Source organism: Hyperolius riggenbachi, chromosome 3 (genome assembly GCF_040937935.1).
Source record: "Hyperolius riggenbachi isolate aHypRig1 chromosome 3, aHypRig1.pri, whole genome shotgun sequence".
Classification (NCBI taxonomy): domain Eukaryota; kingdom Metazoa; phylum Chordata; class Amphibia; order Anura; family Hyperoliidae; genus Hyperolius; species Hyperolius riggenbachi.
In genome coordinates, this window is record NC_090648.1 from 87,393,168 (window position 1) to 87,412,670 (window position 19,503).

Below are 19,503 nucleotides of genomic sequence, written 5' to 3' on the forward strand. Positions count from 1 at the left end.
CAACCTGTCTGCAACATAGCGGAAACTGTTGCTCAGCAACTTCTGTCGCAGGTTCAATGAACTGTCGGACTCACAAGAGTTGCCAGAGACTAGCATACACACGACTGCACCGACTTGAGACTAGGGACGGTTGCTGCAACAGCTGTTGCCGGGGATTGAACAAGTCAATCGCCTGGAGACAGCTCTGATTAGCAACAGTTGCTTGCGCGCGCCTCATACACATGGAGGACCTGTTGCCGCAACATGCGCGCGCCATGTGTTTCCAGCAACAGTTGTAGCCTGTGTGTATGGGCCTTATAGGAGAAGGTGAAGAAACCAGCAGAGCTCAGTGATGTTTGTGAATGCCTGCATTCAAACTTAGCGGAACTTAGTTCTATCTGCTTTGTAATGTAAATATGTAAATCCCTGATTTACACTAGGAATTGTGAGAGAGAGATGCAGGGATTGGGGAACTCTGGAATTCAGCTATTAGCGCAGAGCAGGGCGCTGGCTGGCTGCGCTGCGGGACCAGAAGGGATGATTTACTTTGACATATGACCTCTTCTCTCTCCAAGTCCTTCCGCCCCTCTGATTTTATCAGATTTTAATGCCCTAGGCCTTGGCTTTTGTGGCCTTCCCAGAAATCCGTCCCTGCTGGCTTTTTGGCAGCATGATGTTTTCCTAATTTTAGGTTCTGAAACATTCGGAAAAGACCCTAAAATCTGGAAATAATCATACTGCCAGGTAGGTTAATGGATGCATGTGCGGGACTAAAGGCAGTACCACCTTAAACCATCCTGGTCCCCAAGTGCAGCCGTTAACTCTGCCTGGTCCTCAAGTGCAGCCATTTAATGTGCTAGATAGACTTATACTTGAGTAATTAAAAATTTCCGTTTAAGAGGGTCAAATATCGGGGTCGACTTATATCTGAGTATATACTGTATGTATAAATCTGGAAGTTGAATTGGTCACAGGTGTGCTAGTCCTTAAAAAAATCTTTGTCTGGAGTTCATGTTTCCTGTAAATGACAACAATCGTCCAAATTATCATACATAGCAAAATAGATAACACAAATATCTTAATGTTTTGCTACCTTTATTTTTAAATTTATTTTTACCTTCAAAGGCAGGTACAGCATCTGTAAAATAAGAAAATTAAACTATTACTTTTTCATGTACTGTTTTGTTATTTTCATGATTTATTTTTTATTTGTTATGTTTTTTTTTTGAGTAAAGCTGGCCATACTCACGTCAATTTTTTTCTGGCAAATTTGATCACCTTGATCAAATCTGAACTGGTTATCAGTGCTGCAATATCCATAATTTGGATTAATCCCTGACAAAAATCGATCAAAATGATGATTGGACCAGACGGTAAGTTTTGGTCTATTGGACACAATGGTAGACCATGGCCCATAGCGTTGCTCTGTATCAAGCAGTGCAACACTCCGGTTCATTTGCAGTGAGAATACAAAAGTGTATAGTTTTGCTGCTGCACACACAGAACCATAAGATTAAAAGTAATCGTCCTTAGATATTAGTGGGTTAGCAGTGACAGACGTTCCAGATGTGGTAAATATAAAGTCAAATATTCCTTACTGCGCTCACCACTTAGGGCTCACCACTTAGTTTCCATTATGCGGTGTGATGCGGCTACATAGCCGCATTGCACCGCGGGTGTCCTGAAACCAATGCACGACAATGGGACAGTTTCCATTGCATGCATTGTGTACAGAACGGTGCAGAGCGATCCAGGAATCTTCAGCATGCTGCAGATACTCGCACAGCCGCATCTGCCCGCCGTCCCCTCCATACACTTCCACATCTGAAGATGCAGAAGTGACGCAGCCAGCAGTGGAAGTGATGCGATGGGGTGAGGTAGCCGCATTCGCATCACTTTACAGTAAAAAAGGGCCCTAAATCGTATTCAACAGTCACCTATAGGGGATATAAAACACGAACATAGCGTAAAACTATAAAAACAATAGTAGCAAATTCAGATGACCCACACGGGTATTTGTATAAGACACTCCAAATTCACCCTCAGTGCAGATAGATTCCCCCCACCAACAGTAAAGGGGCTCACCAAATAGTCGCCATCCCAGACTCAGGTGGATCTAGCACTTAATCAACCAATCACTGACCCTTTTAAAGCAGTAGGTAATCTCCAACATTTCAAAATCAGTCACTTTATTCAACAAGGCCAGTACCATTGCTCAAAAAGAAAGGATGGTCCGCAACAATGTCTCTCCAAAAGATGCTCAAATTTATTTAGGACATATCCTCAAAGCGTTAAAAAGTACAAAGCTGACATGTTTCGGGCCATTCAGCCCTTAATCATAGCTTTAGCTAAATTTGAGCATCTTTTGAAGAGACATCGTTGCGGACCATCCTTTCTTTTTGAGTTTACCTCCATTGGGCCTGGCAGCCTGGGGTCCAGCACTGTCTCCACTCTCCAACTAGTGCAGCTGAGCGGTGATTTCTCCTTTTTTACAATATCATAGCGTAAAGCATTTGATAAAAACGCCTATCAATCTATCTGCACTGAGGGTGAATTTGGAGTGTCTTATACAAACACTCAGGTGGCTCATCTGAATTTGCTACTATTGTTTTTTCAGTTTTACACTATGTTAGCATTTTTTATCCCCTATAGGTGACTGTTGAATATGATTAGGTGGTGAGCGCAGTAAGGAATAATTCACTTTGTAATCCCCATATTTGCAATGTCAAAGCTAGTCTTTTTGGAGAGATGCAAAATTGCATTAGCAATCTTCCTCGTTGTAACGATCGGTGTCAGCACGCAGAGAGAATCTGATTATTGGTGATCTGCAGTATCACCAAGAATACAGATATATACCTGATTATTGATGATCTGCAGAATCACCGATAATACAGATATATTGCTAACCTCTGGACACCTGGATAATGTGAGTGTTTGGTGTAACGGTAGTACTTTGAGTATAGCACAGGAAATTTGAGACAGTATGGGCAATACTGCTCTAGAGATAGGAAACCTTCCAGTAGCTCGAGACTCGCCAAGGGGCGGAGTCAGGCTGGAAGAAGGAAGATTCAGAGAGAGAGTGACAATAAAGACCAATGTCACTGAGTGATCTGGAGACTATCTCTTAATAGTAGAGATAGCTCTCGTGGTCGGGCAAGCCAGGTCGGCAACACATGGTCAGATAAGGTACATAGACGGCAGATTCGGTATCCAAAGCAAGCAGGGTTTGGCAACAGAGTATCAGATGTGCGAGGTACCGAATCAGAGATCAGAGGAGTAGTCAGGAAAGCAATAAGTCATAACAGATATCAACAATGCCTAGTCTGGGTGTGAGGTCCTTGGTCTCTACACCCTGGAACTAGTCTGATGTATAACAAAATGGTAGCACAAGTTCCCTAGTCTGGGTGTGAGGTCCGTGGTCTCTACACCCTGGAACTAGTCTGATGTATAACAGAATGGTAACACAAGTTCCGTAGTCTGGGTGTGAGGTCCGTGGTCTCTACACCCTGGAACTAGTCTGATGTATAACAGATTGATAACACAGGTTCCCTAGTCTGGGTGTGAGGTCCGTGGTCTCTACACCCTGGAACTAGTCTGATGTATAACAGAATGGTAACACAAGTTCCCTAGTCTGGGTGTGAGGTCCGTGGTCTCTACACCCACCCTGGAACTAGTCTGATGTATAACAGATTGATAACACAGGTTCCCTAGTGTGGGTGTGAGGTCCGTGGTCTCTACACCCTGGAACTGATCTAAGCATAAACAGTTTGATAACACAGGTTCCCTAGTCTGGGTGTGAGGTCTGTGGTCTCTACACCCTGGAACTGGTCTAAGCATAAACAGAATACAATTCAAGTAATCTGGCTCAGTGTGAATTCCCAGGTCCACCTGGTTCAAACACACTGCAGGATCTGACTAAGGTTTGAGTGCTTCCACGTAGTGTTCGCAACGGCAGACAACTTGTGACTAGCCAGCAGCAACTATATATAGTGTAGCGCTCTCTGGCGCCACCTCTAAGTAATGGACCAATAGAAACTTGCTCTGGCATCAGCTGACCAGTCTGGTCAGCTGGTCCCCTCTTGGCCGTCATAAAAGTTCTGCCTCTCAGCGCGCGTGCGTGTATTCCTAAACCTGTGTGAACTAACAGACTCAGCCACACCAGAGGCACGTTGCTGTGTGCAAACCGCTGCGCTGGACGCAGAACCAGCCGCCTCGCTGTCAGTACATGCGGCGGCTTTTCCGCGTTCTGCCATGTTACCAGACGCACGCCTCCGCGTGCAAACCGCCGCATTGGACGCGGAATCAGCCGCCTTGCTGTCAGCACAAGCGGTGGCTTTTCCGCGTTTTCTCACACTCGTATTTTTTTTTTGAGTTAACTTTTTCATTCCATATATGAAAAGTCAAAGTATATATTATTCACCATGTATACATATTGTTTGCTCGCTATAAACAGCAATTACAATTATAATTGTAAACATTCCAGTTTAAAGTGAACCCAAGCTAGGGCGAAAAGGAAATACTTACCTAAGAAGAACAAAAGTTTGCCTTTTTAAAACAGAGGGTATTTGCGATGACTCGGATTGGAGTGAGCATATGATGTTCATCACTGCTGAGTATGTAAATCATCCTTTGTTGTCCATGTAAATTAAACACACATCCAAAACCGCTGGAATGCAATGATATGTCAGCTTGCCGTTATTTAACCAATGGCCGGTGTTGGCCCCCTCCGCAGTTGGCACTTCTGTTTGGATGTGATTTTCAGCAATGCAAATGCAATTTCATTCATTATAGTGAATGAAAATTGCAATGCATTTCTGATGCGTAGCCTCGCCCATTTTTCTGGCGGACTAGTTGGGGAGTTTCAAGAACGTTGTCCGTAGGGGCTGAAAACCTTAGCTACGCCTCTGCATAGTCTGGCATAGGATTGGAAATGGTAAAGTGGGACAATCCCTCTTTGGGAGCCAAATCCTTTGTCCCTCTTTCTTCCTTATTAGCCCTTCTTTCAGGACCGATGTACAGATCCTTGTAAATACTTCTCTAGAACTCCTCTAGACATAAAATCTGTGACTCAAATCTATTTCTGTTCTATGAAATGATATATTGCTTATTTTCAAATTTTAATGTTAAAGAGAAACCGTAACCAAGAATTGAACTTCATCCCAATCAGTAGCTGGTATCCCCTTTCCCAAGAGAAATCTTTTCCTTTTCTCAAACGGATCATCAGGGGGGTCTGTATGGCTGATATTGTGGTGAAATCCCTCTCACAGTGTGATGTCAGGACCATGGTCCTGACAGTTTCCTGTCTGTGAACCTAATTGCATTGTGGGAAACGGCTGTTTACAGCTGATTCCAACTGCCAAAAAAGCAAGCCGTAACTCCTTCCACTGACATCACCTGCCAGCAGTAAAAATGTCACCATGTGATAAATGTCAGAATGTAAATCAGGGAGATGAAAGATTTTACAATGGGCAAACATTGACTAAATCATTTATACATAATTATTGTAAAAATGAAGCACTTTTTTTATTACATTATTTTCATTGTAGTTCCTCTTTTAACTAATTAATCACTAAGAGTTTTTTCCCCTTAAAGGAGTTCAGAGGTTACACAAAAAGCAAGCTTTACATACCTGGGGCTTCTTGCAGCTCTGGTGTTCCCCGCTGTCCTCCTGGCCACCCGTGAAGCTCACCGACCTCTCAGCGGCTCGGTGCTTCTGTGCATGTGAGGGGGCACGTGGCCAGCCGCACACAACACTGTTCGACACTGTTCCCCACTAAAGTCTGGTGCAAAAGTTGAGGATGCAAGGACTGGGGAACAGTCTGTGTGCATGGATAGGGAACTGGCTAATGGACAGAAAACAAAGAGTTGTGGTCAATGGATCGTACTCAAAATGGGAGACTGTTAGCATTGGGGTCCCACAGGGGTCTGTACTGGGTCCAGTGCTCTTCAATTTATTTATTACCTAGTAGATGCAGTAGTGAGCAATGTTGCTATTTTTGCAGATGATACAAAATTGTGCAGAATCATCAACTCTCAGGAAGATAGTGTCATATTGCAACAGGATCTGGATAGGATGGCTGTATGGGCACATACATGGCAGATGAAATTCAATGTTGAAAAATGTAAAGTCATGCATTTTGGTCGTACCAATGGTCTAGCACCATACAAAATAAATGGGATACAGTTGGGGACATCAAACTTGGAGAAGGACTTACGAGTACTCATCGACAACAAGTTAAATAATCGTACTCAATGCCAAGCCGCTGCAGCTAAAGCTAACAAAATATTGGGATGCATGAAAAGGGAAATAAAAACTCGAGATGCTAGCATAATGTTGCCCCTGTTTAACTCTCTAGTAAGGCCACATCTGGAATATGGAATTCAGTTCTGGGCACCACATTACAGGAAAGATATTGCAGTCTTAGAGCAGGTGCAGAGACGAGCAACAAAATTGATACGTGGGATGGAAGGTTTCGCTTACCAAGAAAGGTTAGATAAACTGGGTTTATTTAGTCTAGAGAAAAGACGCCTTAGAGGAGATCTAATTAACATGTATAAATACATCAGAGGGCAATATAATAGCTTGGCGGATGAGCTTTTTGTCCCTAGGCCTTCTCAAAGGACTAGAGGACATGATCTGCGCATGGAGGAAAAACGTTTTAGCCATTTATTTAGGAAAGGGTTCTTTACAGTAAGAGTGATTAAGATATGGAATGCATTGCTACAGGAAGTCGTTATGGCAAACTCTATACCTGTATTTAAAGGGGGCTTAGATGCTTTCCTTGCGTTGAAAGACATCCATGGCTACAATTACTAGGTAATGCCTAATGATGTTGATCCAGGGATTTTATCTGATTGCCATCTGGAGTCGGGAAGGAATTTTTCCCTTTTGGGGCTAATAGGACCATGCCTTGTAAGGGTTTTTCACCTTCCTCTGGATCAACAGGGATATGTGAGGGAGCAGGCTGGAGTTGTACTTTGTACTGGTTGAACTCGATGGACGTATGTCTTTTTTCAACCAAAATAACTTTGTAACTATGTAACAACCGCTCCGTCATCGTCGTGTACTGTGCCGCCTGGTCGGCGAGCTTCACGAGCAGCCATGGAGGACAGCGGAAACACTGGAGCTGTGGCGAAAAGTATTCCAGGCCATTGCTTAGAGTGCTATACGTCCTGCCAAACCCCACCCCCAAAACTAAGCCCCATCCCAAACTAAGCCCCACCTCCCATGGCTGTTCAATCATCTGCTTTTGCTGCGTGTGTGCAGCAGGAAATTCTGTGTCCAGAGCAGACGCATCATTGCTGGTCCCGGGAGAGCAGACATCACAAGGTCCAGATAGTGTGCATCCCTTTGTCACCTTTTGCTTCCCTCTATCCCCCTTACACAGGACTTCTTGCCTGGGGTGACAAAAGGCTAGAAAGGGCACTGAGTGCAGCTTCCAGCAAAACAGATAAAAATGGCCCACAGCCTAACCGAAAATTATGGTGCTGCCATTGAAGTCAATGGCAAAAGCTGTAATACTGGCATGAAGGTTAAAATATGGTGCATGGCCACACTATACAACTTCAAGGCTTAAATTATGGTGCATTGCTGAAACATGATTGTTAAATGCTTGCTCAAATGCGTACATTTGAAAAATATACCCCCGTCTGCCCTTTCATCCCTCTCGCGCCCACCCACCTCTTCTGAGGATATTTAAGCCCTGATCATTCAATTTTCTCTTAATGCTCTTCGCCAGTTTTCCTAAACCTGCTGCACCGATCATGCCAGATTCCCTTCCCCTGAGCACTTGCCATATTTTTCTGCATCTCATCCCTGGTTTCCTTCCCTGACTCCTTACTGCAGGTACTGTATGTATGCACTATGCTGCTCTTCCCTCCCTGGTTTGCTCCTCACTGCTGTTATTTAAGCATCTATCAGCATATCATGTTTCACGGCAAATGAAGCGTTCCACATCACTCCTGCTACTTATCCATAACTGGTAAAGCGGACCTGGACTCAGAAGTCCTCTCTGCTCTAAAAGATACACAACAGCATAATAACCTTCAAACAAAAAACATTTCTTTGTTACAACTGGTACAAATTTTGAATAAATAAGCATTGTTTCTACTTCCTGTTTCATGGAAGCAGATATACTGTTAATATCCACAACCAGTGCTTTCAAATGGGCTTGTCTGTCTTCTCTGCCATAGGCATGTGACACAGGGGGAGAGATCAGATTACAGCTAGTTATTATAAGCAAAGGAGGGGGAATTAAACAGGCTAAAGTCTCTACATACATGCAAGGTGCATTTCTCATTTCAGGTCCACTTTAAAAAGGCTGGAAAGTGCAATGGTTAAGGGGCTCTGGGTTCAAATCTCAGCTCTATCTGCTCACTAATCCTGCACCTGTTCAGTAAGGAGACCTTGGACTCCCTAACACTGTTAGTGCCTACTAGAGTTGGGCCGAACGGTTCGCCTGCGAACGGTTCCATGCAAACTTCCGTGGTTCGCGTTCGCATCCCGCAGGCGAACGTTTGCGGAAGTTCGGTTCGCCCCATAATGCACCATGGAGGGTCAACTTTGACCCTCTACATCACAGTCAGCAGGCCCAGTGTAGCCAATTAAACTACACTAGCCCCTGGAGCCCCACCCTCCTTTTATAAGGCAGGCAGCGGCGGCCATTACGGTCACTCGTGTGCCTGCATTAGTGAGAGTAGGGCGAGCTGCTGCAGACTGTCTCTCATAGGGAAAGATTAGTTAGGCTTAGCTTGTTCCTGGCTGCATACCTGTTCTGTGAACCCACCACTGCATACCTGTACTGTGAACCCACCACTGCATACCTGTTCTGTGAACCCACCACTGCATACCTGTACTGTGAACCCACCACTGCATACCTGTTCATTGAACCCACCACTGCATACCTGTTCAGTGAACCCACCACTGCATACCTGTTCAGTGAACCTGCCACTGCATACCTGTTCTGTGAACCCACCACTGCATACCTGTTCTGTGAACCTGCCACTGCATACCTGTTCTGTGAACCCACCACTGCATACCTGTTCTGTGAACCCACCACTGCATACCTGTTCAGTGAACCCACCACTACATACCTGTTGTGTTCAGTGAACCCGCCACTGCATACCTGTTCTGTTCAGTGGACCCGCCACTGTATACCTGTTCAGTGAACCCGCCACTGCATACCTGTTGTGTTCAGTGAACCTGCCACTGCATACCTGTTCTGTGAACCCGCCACTGCATACCTGTTCTGTGAACCCACCACTGCATACCTGTACTGTGAACCCACCACTGCATACCTTCTCTGCCACCACCAACAGGGTCCGGGACTCCAGGCGGATTGCTGAATTTTTAAGGCCGCTGCTAGCAGCGGCCGCTGTAATAATTTTTCTGGTGCGTGTACATGACTGCCTAATTTTTCTGGCTGCACTGCGGGCAGCTGCAACAACAAAAGAAAAGGCATGTACATGCGCCCATTCCCCTTCGTGATCATTACCTTGCCGTGGTGAAGGGGCTTGCGTATCACAATGAAGCAATGACCGGCGCCTAGATGAGTGTCTCGGGGGGCACACAAAAGATAATAAGGTCGTTGCTTCATTGTGGTCAGACCAAATTTGATCAGCTGGACAGTCACTGTTCTGTCATTCAGCTACATCAGCCAGGCGACCATATGGGCTGTAAAGCCACCAAAACCTGCACTCTCGCCATGGTGCGCACCAGTCCAGCACGGCCGTCACTACACAAACAGCTGTTTGCGGTGCGTTACACGGTGAGTTTGGTGTGTCAGTGTGAAGCAGTACCTTAATTACACTACCTGATTGATGTATACACATCAGAGCCGGATTAAGGCTAAATGGGGCCCTAAGCAAAGTAACTGATTTGGGCCCCCCCATCATGTCGTAATAGAATCAGAAGATGCAGCTGCACAGCAACATGCCGCACACACCGGGGCAGCCGAGCTACTGGTTGCTTTGGGCAACAGCCCGCTTTCCTCTGTGGGTGCACAATGCAGGGAATAGCAGCGGCAAAATGCAGAGTGAGAGATGAATGGCTGGGACATTTGCACTCAGGGGCTGGGGCACCCCTGTGAAGAGGGCGTCAGATATCACAGCAGCAGCACTTTCCCCCTGCATCTCCAGCCTGGCAATAGCAGAAAGCTCTGGACACCGCCAAACCGGAAGCCGTTACCCAGACAGAATTACATAACCACTCTCACCACCGAACAACCAATTTCCTCCCAAACTAGACAGCCACCATGCAGCCTCCATCCCAGTGAATACGATAGTCCAGCAGAGAAGGCAGCCGCAGCGGGGAGAATGACAGCACCAGATGAATCACATTCACCTATTGCGATCCAAGCAATAGAGGTCCCGTCATCCGGAGCCCATCTGTCTCCTCTAGAGTGCTGCCGCTCTGTTACTACTACTATTACTACTTCCTACTTTATGTCTGATCTGAGAATCAGGAAGTTCAGAGCGAGCGGCTGCACTGTAGAAGAGACAGATGGGTTTCAGATGACGGGATCTCTATTGCTTGGATCATGGATAGGTGAGTGAGCGTTTGCCATCTGCTGCTATCATTCTTGCTGCAGCTGTGGTTCTCTGTGGGAAGGGAGGGTGGAGTGGGCAGCGGCAGAGCGCACAGTAGCAGGAGGGGGACCTAGGAGGAGAGCCTGGCTCTGAAAACAATCAGCAGCGCACGGCATCATTTGACAAGACAAGACAAATAACATTTATATCGCGCTTTTCTCCTGGTGGACTCAAAGCGCCAGAGCTGCAGCCACTAGGACACGCCCTATAGGCAGTAGCAGGGGCGTAACTAGGCCCCACCGGGCCCCCCTGCAGATTTTCAGAGCGGGCCCCCTCCCCCCCTGGGGCCCGCTCGTGGCCGGTTTTTGGGTGCTGGAGGGGTGGCAGCATGAGGGGAAAGCCTTGCCCACAGTCGGCGGGGAGAGGGGAAGTTCCCCCCTCTCACTCACCTCGGGGCTCTCCCCTCTGCGCTCCCCTCCAGCTAGTTAGTGTGTGGGCAAAGGCCAGTGGCCAGCGAGCGGCGGGCAAATACATACCTTCTTCCTTGCGTTCCATCGCCGCCTTCTCGCTCTAGCGGCTGACGTCACTTCCGGAAGCGGAAGTGATGTCAGCCGCTAGAGCGAGAAGTCTCCGATGGAACGCACGGAAGAAGGTATGTATCTGCCCGCCGCTCGCTGCCCGCTGGCCTTTGCCCACACACTAACTAGCTGGAGGGGAGCGCAGAGGGGAGAGCCCCGAGGTGAGGGAGAGGGGGGAACTTCCCCTCTCCCCGCCGACTGTGGGCAAGGCTTTCCCCTCATGCTGCCACCCCTCCAGCCCCCAAAAAACGGCCCCGAGCGGGCCCCAGGGGGGGGGCCGGGCCCCCCCCGCGGGCGCAGGCGCTGCAGGGCCTATTGCTACGCCCCTGGGCAGTAGCAGTGTTAGAGAGACTTGCCTACGGTCTCCTACTGAATAGGTGCTGGCTTACTGAACAGGCAGAGCTGAGACTCGAACCCTGGTCTCCTGTGTCAGCGGCAGAGCCCTTAAAGGGACTCCAAGCAGTACCTGTGGATATGCCTTTAAGCATACCCACAACTAATTCATTACATCCTCACACCTACCAGCATGATGTTTGTAAATTATATCCCCCTGGGTTCCTTATATTTCATTGCATTGTGCTGAATCGAGCTGCCAACTTTGGAGAAAAGTCGTCCTGTGGCCGCGATTTCGATCGCGAAAATATCGAAAACTAAAAGGCATAGAGCAGCTGTTTATATATCATTGGAAAGAGGAGAAAGAGAGTTTTAAAATGATATGAATCTTTCCATAGTTACTGCACTGCTCAGAGTCCCTTTAACCATTATACCATCCAGCCACCGCTGACTTTGGAGAAAAGTCGTCCTGTGGCCGCGATTTCAATCGCGAAAATATCGAAAACTAAAAGGCATAGAGCAGCTGTTTATATATCATTGGAAAGAGGAGAAAGAGAGCTTTAAAATGATATGAATCTTTCCATAGCTACTGCACTGCTCAGAGTCCCTTTAACCATTATACCATCCAGCCACCGCTGACTTTGGAGAAAAGTCGTCCTGTGGCCGCGATTTCAATCGCGAAAATATCGAAAACTAAAAGGCATAGAGCAGCTGTTTATATATCATTGGAAAGAGGAGAAAGAGAGCTTTAAAATGATATGCATCTTTCCATAGTTACTGCACTGCTCAGAGTCCCTTTAACCATTATACCATCCAACCACTGCTGACAGGATGGCAAGGGCTGGTTTATGTGCTAATGGGGCCCCTTTGACTCTGAATGGGGCCCCAAGCGACTGCTTTTGTTGCCTGGTCAGTAATCCGGCCCTGATACACATGCAAGATGTTTTAAAGCACTTTAGGCCTGTCATTTAGCATTCAATGTGATTTCTGCCCTTAAAACGCTGCTTTGCGTCAAATCCAGATTTTTCCCGGGGACTTTTGGCATGTATCCCACTCCGCCATGCCCCCCTCCAGGTGTTAGACCCCTTGAAACATCTTTTCCATCACTTTTGTGGCCAGCATAATTATTTTTTTTTTTCAAAGTTCGCATCCCCATTGAAGTCTATTGCGGTTCGCGAACTTTTCCAAGAACCAAACGTTCCGCGGAAGTTCGCGAACCCGGTTCGCGAACCTAAAATCGGAGGTTCGGCCCAACTCTAGTGCCTACTGAGTGTGCTCTAGTGGCTGCAGCTCAAGCAGTTTGAGTCCTCCGGGACAAAAGCGCAATATAAAAGTTATTTGTCTTGCCTACCTTAATATAATAATACACAGTATTATTTTTTAGCACTAGATGGTGCTCTTTTAAGATATGTGTATTGAACTGGTGTTCCATGGATCACAAACCATAATGTTAAGAAATCAGACTTAAACAGACAAGTGCTGTAGGAGAATGGAAAACGAATTTCTACTCCAGGTACTATTTTATCATTATTAACAATATTGTAAATGGATGCTCTACCTCCCCTTCCAAAGTAATTTCTAAGGGCTGGGGACCGAAACTAAACTAGAATTGATTGTCACTGTAAAAATAAACCCAATGAACACTGATAAATAGGGGCAGTGAGCAGTGTATGTATCAGTGTTCGCTGCCCCTCGTCCGGTCAGACCAGTTTTCACAGAGCAGGATCATCCACAAGGCAACCTAGGCAGGTGCCTGGGGCCTAATGGGTTTCAGTGGGCCCATTACCCACTTTCTCTGTCCCGCCTACAACCTCAAATTGCCAAAAGGACCATCAGGATGGTCAGCCGAAGCTACTACCTTGCCTACTATCTTTATCCATCATTGCTTTTGTCAGATGATGTACATATATGCATAAATGTCACTAATATGTATGAGAAATTTGCAATTCAACCATGACGATCGGCCCATAGACATAAATGGAAATGCAAATAAATATCAAATTTTGTCTGCTGAAATTAAAGGGAAGGTCCAAGCACAAAAAAACAAAACAAAATCCACTTACCTGGGGCTTCCTCCAGCTCCTGGCTGCCGTCCTGTGCCCTCGCCGCAGCTCAAGTGGCTCCCAGTGTCCTCCGCTGCAGAAGCTGATCTCGCCAGGTCGGCTTCCTGTGCGCTCCACGTGGTCCGGCTGATGTCATCAGGTCTATACTGTGCTGTACAGACCTGATGACGTCAGCCGGACCACGTGACCCGCGCCGTGGAGCACACAGGAAGCCGACCAGGAAGCCGACCCGGAAGCCGACCTGGCGAGGTTGGCTTCTGCAGCAGAGGACACCGGGAGCCACTGGAGCTGCGGTGAGGGCACAGGACGGCAGCCAGGGGCTGGAGGAAGCCCCAGGTAAGTGGATTTTTTTTTTTGTGCTTGGATGTTTCCTTGAAGTTAGGAAATTTTGCCTGCTCATCCCAACTAGCAGACTGCCCCCCCCCCCCCCCCCATGTGCCAAAAACATCCCTTTCTGATCTGTATGTGATAGGGATGGTTTGAAATGTCAGATTCTGCAAAAACGCCGATTTCCACCAATGTCAATTTCTGTTTTTCTGGTTTTCTATTTTTCCGATTTCTGAGGAATATTGTATTTGTCATTTTTGCATCAGGGAATGCAGAAAATTAAAAAAAAATTACAGTGGTAATCCATTTTGATTGGTCCAATGCTTCCGAGTTCTGTGATTGGGCTAAAATTAACAAGTTGTGTTAAATCGGATTTCCGCCGATCGGAAAAGTGGAAACGTCAATCCCACAGAATGGAAATGAGCATCCCTAGTACCTGATGAGAAAGGGATCTATGCCATCCATACTCTGCACACAGATTCTCAATCTATTAAAGGTCAATTGAACCGCAGGGTTGCACTGGATGCAGTGCAATGCTATGGGCTAGTGACCTGCCTCCAATCCTGCTCTGTCAATCAATCAAACTTTTACATCCAATCAATCATTTTGAGCAGAAAATCAATTGAAATTACAATGGTGTGGGCATTTTGGGGGCGTAGATTTCTGGCTGATTTTGTTTCAGTAATTGAATCTGCTTGGAAAATCGACAAGTGTGTGGCTACCTTATCTATCTATGCTTGTGTCTCTCTATATATTTATCTACCCATCCATCTATGTGTTTTTCTCTCTCTCTCTCTCTCTCTCTCTCTCTCTCTCTCTCTCTCTCTCTCTCTCTCTCTCTCTCTCTCTCTCTCTCTATATATATATATATATATATATATACATATACTGGATGTATACATTAGCATTTCTATATCTACTCATCTATGTATGTCTTTCTATTTTTTTTTCATCTATCCAACTTCATGTATCTACCGTGTTTCCATGAAAATAAGACACTGTCTTATATTATTTTTTCCTTCAAAATATGTGCTAGGGATTATTTTTGGGGAGGTCTTATCAGGGGCTTATCTGGGTAATATAGCACCTATGGCAAACACTGAAATTGTGCCCCCATCGGAGCACCCACCTTTCCTCTCTAAACCCACCCCCAGTCAGACCCCCCTCCCATCCCTGCCCCCTCTAAAAACAAAACCCTTTCTCGTGTACATATGTCATGGTTGCCTGTATTTTTTTGACTTGGGATATTACTGAAGTTACTTTTTTGGAAATATGGGCAGGCATGGGGCACAGCACAGGGGCAGGCATGGCAGCGCAGCACAGGAGCAGGCATGGGGGCACAGCACAGGGGCAGGCATGGCAGCGCAGCACAGGAGCAGGCATGGCGCCCATGTTGCTGTGACACCCATGGCATGAGCCATGCCTGCACCCCTCTAGATACGCTTCTGGGTCTTATATTTTGTCGGGGTAGCCAGATCCCCTTTAGTACATATCCAGATCTGCCCTTCCCAGTATATACCCTGACACCATCACACAAGTATATAGCCTTATCCCCCTAGTATACAGCTAGATCTGCCCTAACCCCCCCCCCCCCAGTACATACTCAGACCTCCTCACCCCAGTATATAGCCTTACCCCCCCCCCCCCCAGAGTACCCTCTTTTCCCCTGATGCTGCTGCCGCTGATTTACCTCCTCTACTCCGGCCCCCACTCCTCCAGAAAGTCGAATCCCCCCTGCTGGCTGCGGCTAATGCTGTGTATCATTCAGTTGTCAGATCAACGGTGAAGGCAGCTAAAGTAACAGAGTCGGTATACAGGAAGTGATCTCTGTTTACTTCCTGTAGAGGGCGGCGTTGTTACTGCAGAACTTTACCGTAGCTGCCTTCACCGCTGATCCGACAACTGAATGATACACAACACTAGCCGCAGCCCGCAGGGGGGATCCGACTTTCTGGAGGAGTGGGGGCCGGAGTAGAGGAGGTAAATCAGTGGCACGGCGCAACGCGGAGGGGCACTCGGGTGGGGGGTCTGAACAGTGTACATTACCCCAGCGACGGCCGTTGCTATTCATTTTTCCCTGTAGCTAGGTCTTATTTTCCAGGGATGTCTTATATTTCAAGGTTGTTTGAAATATAAGCTAGGGCTTACTTTCAGAGGATGTCTTATTTTAGGGGAAAGACGTTATCTATGTCTGTCTGTCTATCAATCTCCTGTATCTATGACTGTGTTTCCATCTATACATATAACCCACTTGCTGCAATCTTTATCTGTGTGTGTGTGTGTGTCCATTTATTTCTATATCTACCGATCTCTATCTGTATTTCTACATCTCTCTCTCTCTCTCTCTCTCTCTCTCTCTCTCACTCTCTCTCTCTCTCTCTCTCTGTCTATGGCCATCAGTGCATTTAAGAAAAAAAAATATTGAATTTGAATAAATTTTTGAGGGCTTGTTGAGTTTCATGTCACACATCCTCTTGCTAGATATCAAAACATATTTATTTTAATCCCATTTAAATTACTACTACACAACACTATTTCTCTATTAAAAAGCACTTAAAAGTTATTTTAGAAAAAAAACTAAAAGATTTAGAAAAAAAAGAGTAAGAAGATATGTTGCACTAGACAAGTTTAGTAAATCAACCCCAAGGACTCATATTGGTGGAAAGTGTAATGGTTAAGGGCTCTGCCTCTGACACAGGAGACCTGGGTTCAAATCTCGGCTCTGCTTGTTCAGTAATCCAGCACCTATTTCAGTAAGGAGTTTATTGGGCAAGTCTCCTTAAAGGTGGCCACACACGATACAATAAAATGATCTGATTTTACAGTAATTCGATAAAAACGATCATATCTCTCGAAAAAATCGAAAGCTTTTTTTTCATTTGACTGAAAAATCTGATCGGATTTCCCTTTTTTTCGATTTAAATCGAACCGGAATGCCAGATATTTCTCTTCAATTTCTTCTAAAGATTGTATGGTGTGTGTTGGATTGTTTATTTATTAATATACACACCCTAGCATTTTTCTCTGAGTTTCCAATCATTTTTTATCATAATTGAGGAAAAAATTGAACATAGGTGTGTGGTACATTGGTCATATTTTTGACACGTTACAATCGGCCAGAAAAATTGATTGCAATTCTTAAATTGAACAGATATTTAAAAAAATTGTATGGTGTGCGGCCACCTTAACACTGCTACTGCCTACTGAGTGCGCTCTAGTTGCTGCCTCGCAAGCGCTTTGAGTCCGACTGGAGAAAGGCGCTATGCAAATACTGCAATTATTATTATAATGAGCATGACTGATTGCCAGAGACACACGTGGTCTGTTACCTGTTGTCAGCAGGAGGCAGTATAGCATCCAACACCTTGCACGTCTCATTCTGGATAATTGGCCTCTGGTTCTGCTTTCTATATGGACCTGAGGAGCTCTGTCAGTATGTAGATGACTCCTGATAGCATCAATCGTATTTTGCCGTCTTCACTTGTTTTCTTTTGTTTTTATCTGTTCTACTCAGATTTGCATGTCAAGTTAACTTCTGTATTTTTTGGTTTACGTAAACCAAAAGTGGCAGGTTCCTTTTTTGTTGCTTTTTATACATGTAAGCTTTTTTGAAAAGTGTGAAAAATATCTGTGAAAAAGATACTAAGCTTTAAGCGTGAAAGTTCTGAATGTTGACAGCTATAGAAAAGACTAATGCAAAGTATTATGAAGACATTATGGGCCTGATTGCTAAAGCAGAGCAGCTAAATGTGAAGGAGTGCCCGGTTTGCCTGCCTTACATAGCAGCGCTCGCTGCCTTCCTTAGTTATGCACTTTGCTTACATAGCAATGCGCGTAACTTTAACTGCGGGCGGTCCCGTGAAGTATCGTTACCACAATACTTCACTTGCGGCCGCTACTATTTTTATTTACATAGTGGTAACGATATTTCACAGGACCGCCCGCAGTTAAAGTTACGTGCGTTGCTATGTAAGCAAAGTGCATAACTAAGAAAGGTACACTCCTTACATAGAAGCCAGCACTGCTATGTAAGGGAAGCAAAGCAGGCGCTCCTTCACATTAAGCTGCGCTGCTTAGCAGCACAGCTTGATGAATCAGGCCCTTTATTAACTAAAGCTGTACTCGGTTGTAAAATGGGACAATAAGTTGGCCTATAGCAATATTTTTATCCATTCCCTATAAAATACATTTCCTACCATCAGGCCCTAAGACCACTGGCATTTTACAGTCACCAAGTGATTGCTGCCATTATACAAAGACTGAGTGACTACAGCTTAAAGTGGTATAAAACCCTGACATAATACTCAATAAAAACAAGTTTTCCTACTTTTTATATGCCATACGGTTATCATATTTGCTTTTGTGCATAAGTATTATTATTCATTTAGAAATTACAAGTTTCCAAAGTACACTTTTTTTGCTTTGAGAGCCAACTTTGCATTTTATTCATAACTGGTTTATTTTCCATGATGAAATATAAGCAGAAATACTTTCTGACTGTCTGTCTTTGTTCAGGAGACTCTGCAGTGTCAGAGAAGTGTTTCTTTACATTCCTCACTTGATACAATTGAACACTAGATAACATTATCTCCAGTTCGGATGCGTCCAGCTTTCCTGGCATTGAGCTTTTCTGTTCTGTGTTTAACCCTTTGAATGCTGTTCTAGTAAAAAAAAAATGCTGATTGTATATAATATGTTGTAAATAATGTTTTAGAGCAGAGAAGGATTGCTGGGTTTCATTCCGCTTTAATGTCAGAGAGACTGGCTGATGACACTGTGAAGTTATACCGTCTCACTGATCATGAAATGTTCATAGGGCTTTACATTAAAGTGACACTGAAAAGAGAATTTTTTTTTTTTGATATAATGAATTGTATGTGTAGTACAGATAATTAATAGAACATTAGAAGTAAAGAAAAGAGTCTCATACTTTTATTTTCAGTTATATAGCGGTTTTAAATAACATTGCATCATTCTGTAATATTTGCAGTTTACAAAGTACACTCTGTATTTCAAACTATCAAATAGAGACGGGCTAATGACCTTTGAACCTCCCTGCAGTAAAACCTTATCTGTAGTTGTAATTCACTGTTTCTTTGATGTACAAGTGCTTCAGAAAACAGCACTGTAGCCGACCTAAGTTGTGTAGAGAGCTCAGAGAAGCTCTTTTGCTTAGCTAACAACTAAAGTTTCTTAAATCTTCCTGTACTGGAAACAATATGAGATTTTTTTTTGCTACTACTGTTTCTACTACTATTTCTTAGCTGTACTACACATACAATTCACTGGCGTAACAATAGGGCCTGCAGCCCCTGCACCCGGGGGATGCGTTCCACTCGGCGCTCGCGTGACTTCAAACACTTCCTCCTTCCGGGTAGAGTTGGGCCGAACCTCCGATTTTAGGTTCGCGAACCCTGTTCGCGAACTTCCGCAAAAGGTTCGGTTCACGAAAAAGTTCGCGAACCGCAATAGACTTCAATGGGGAGGCGAACTTTGAAAGTTTAAAAAAATTCTATCAACTGGAAAAATGATATAAAACATGTTTCAAAAGCTCTAATACCTGGAGCCACACCTAATTGAGTGAAAGACACATCACTGCTGGAGGACCCACCCACCCTCCCTCCTCCTCCTCCTCCAAGCAAGGTCCTTTATACCATTTGCCTGCCTACACTAATTACTTATGGGACAGCTGCTAC

General features: G+C 45.2%; 1 long non-coding RNA gene across 1 annotated transcript in view; it reads right to left on the reverse strand.

The window, feature by feature from the left end:
* Positions 1-17,235, reverse strand: part of LOC137562809 (uncharacterized) — a 45,838-nt gene extending 28,603 nt beyond the window's left edge. The window contains exons 1-2 of the long non-coding RNA XR_011030196.1: positions 17,137-17,235; positions 1,097-1,117 (exon numbers count right to left, since the gene is read on the reverse strand). This is a non-coding gene — a long non-coding RNA (uncharacterized lncRNA). The remainder of the gene's footprint in view (positions 1-1,096; positions 1,118-17,136) is intronic.
* Between the last annotated feature and the right edge of the window lie 2,268 nt (positions 17,236-19,503).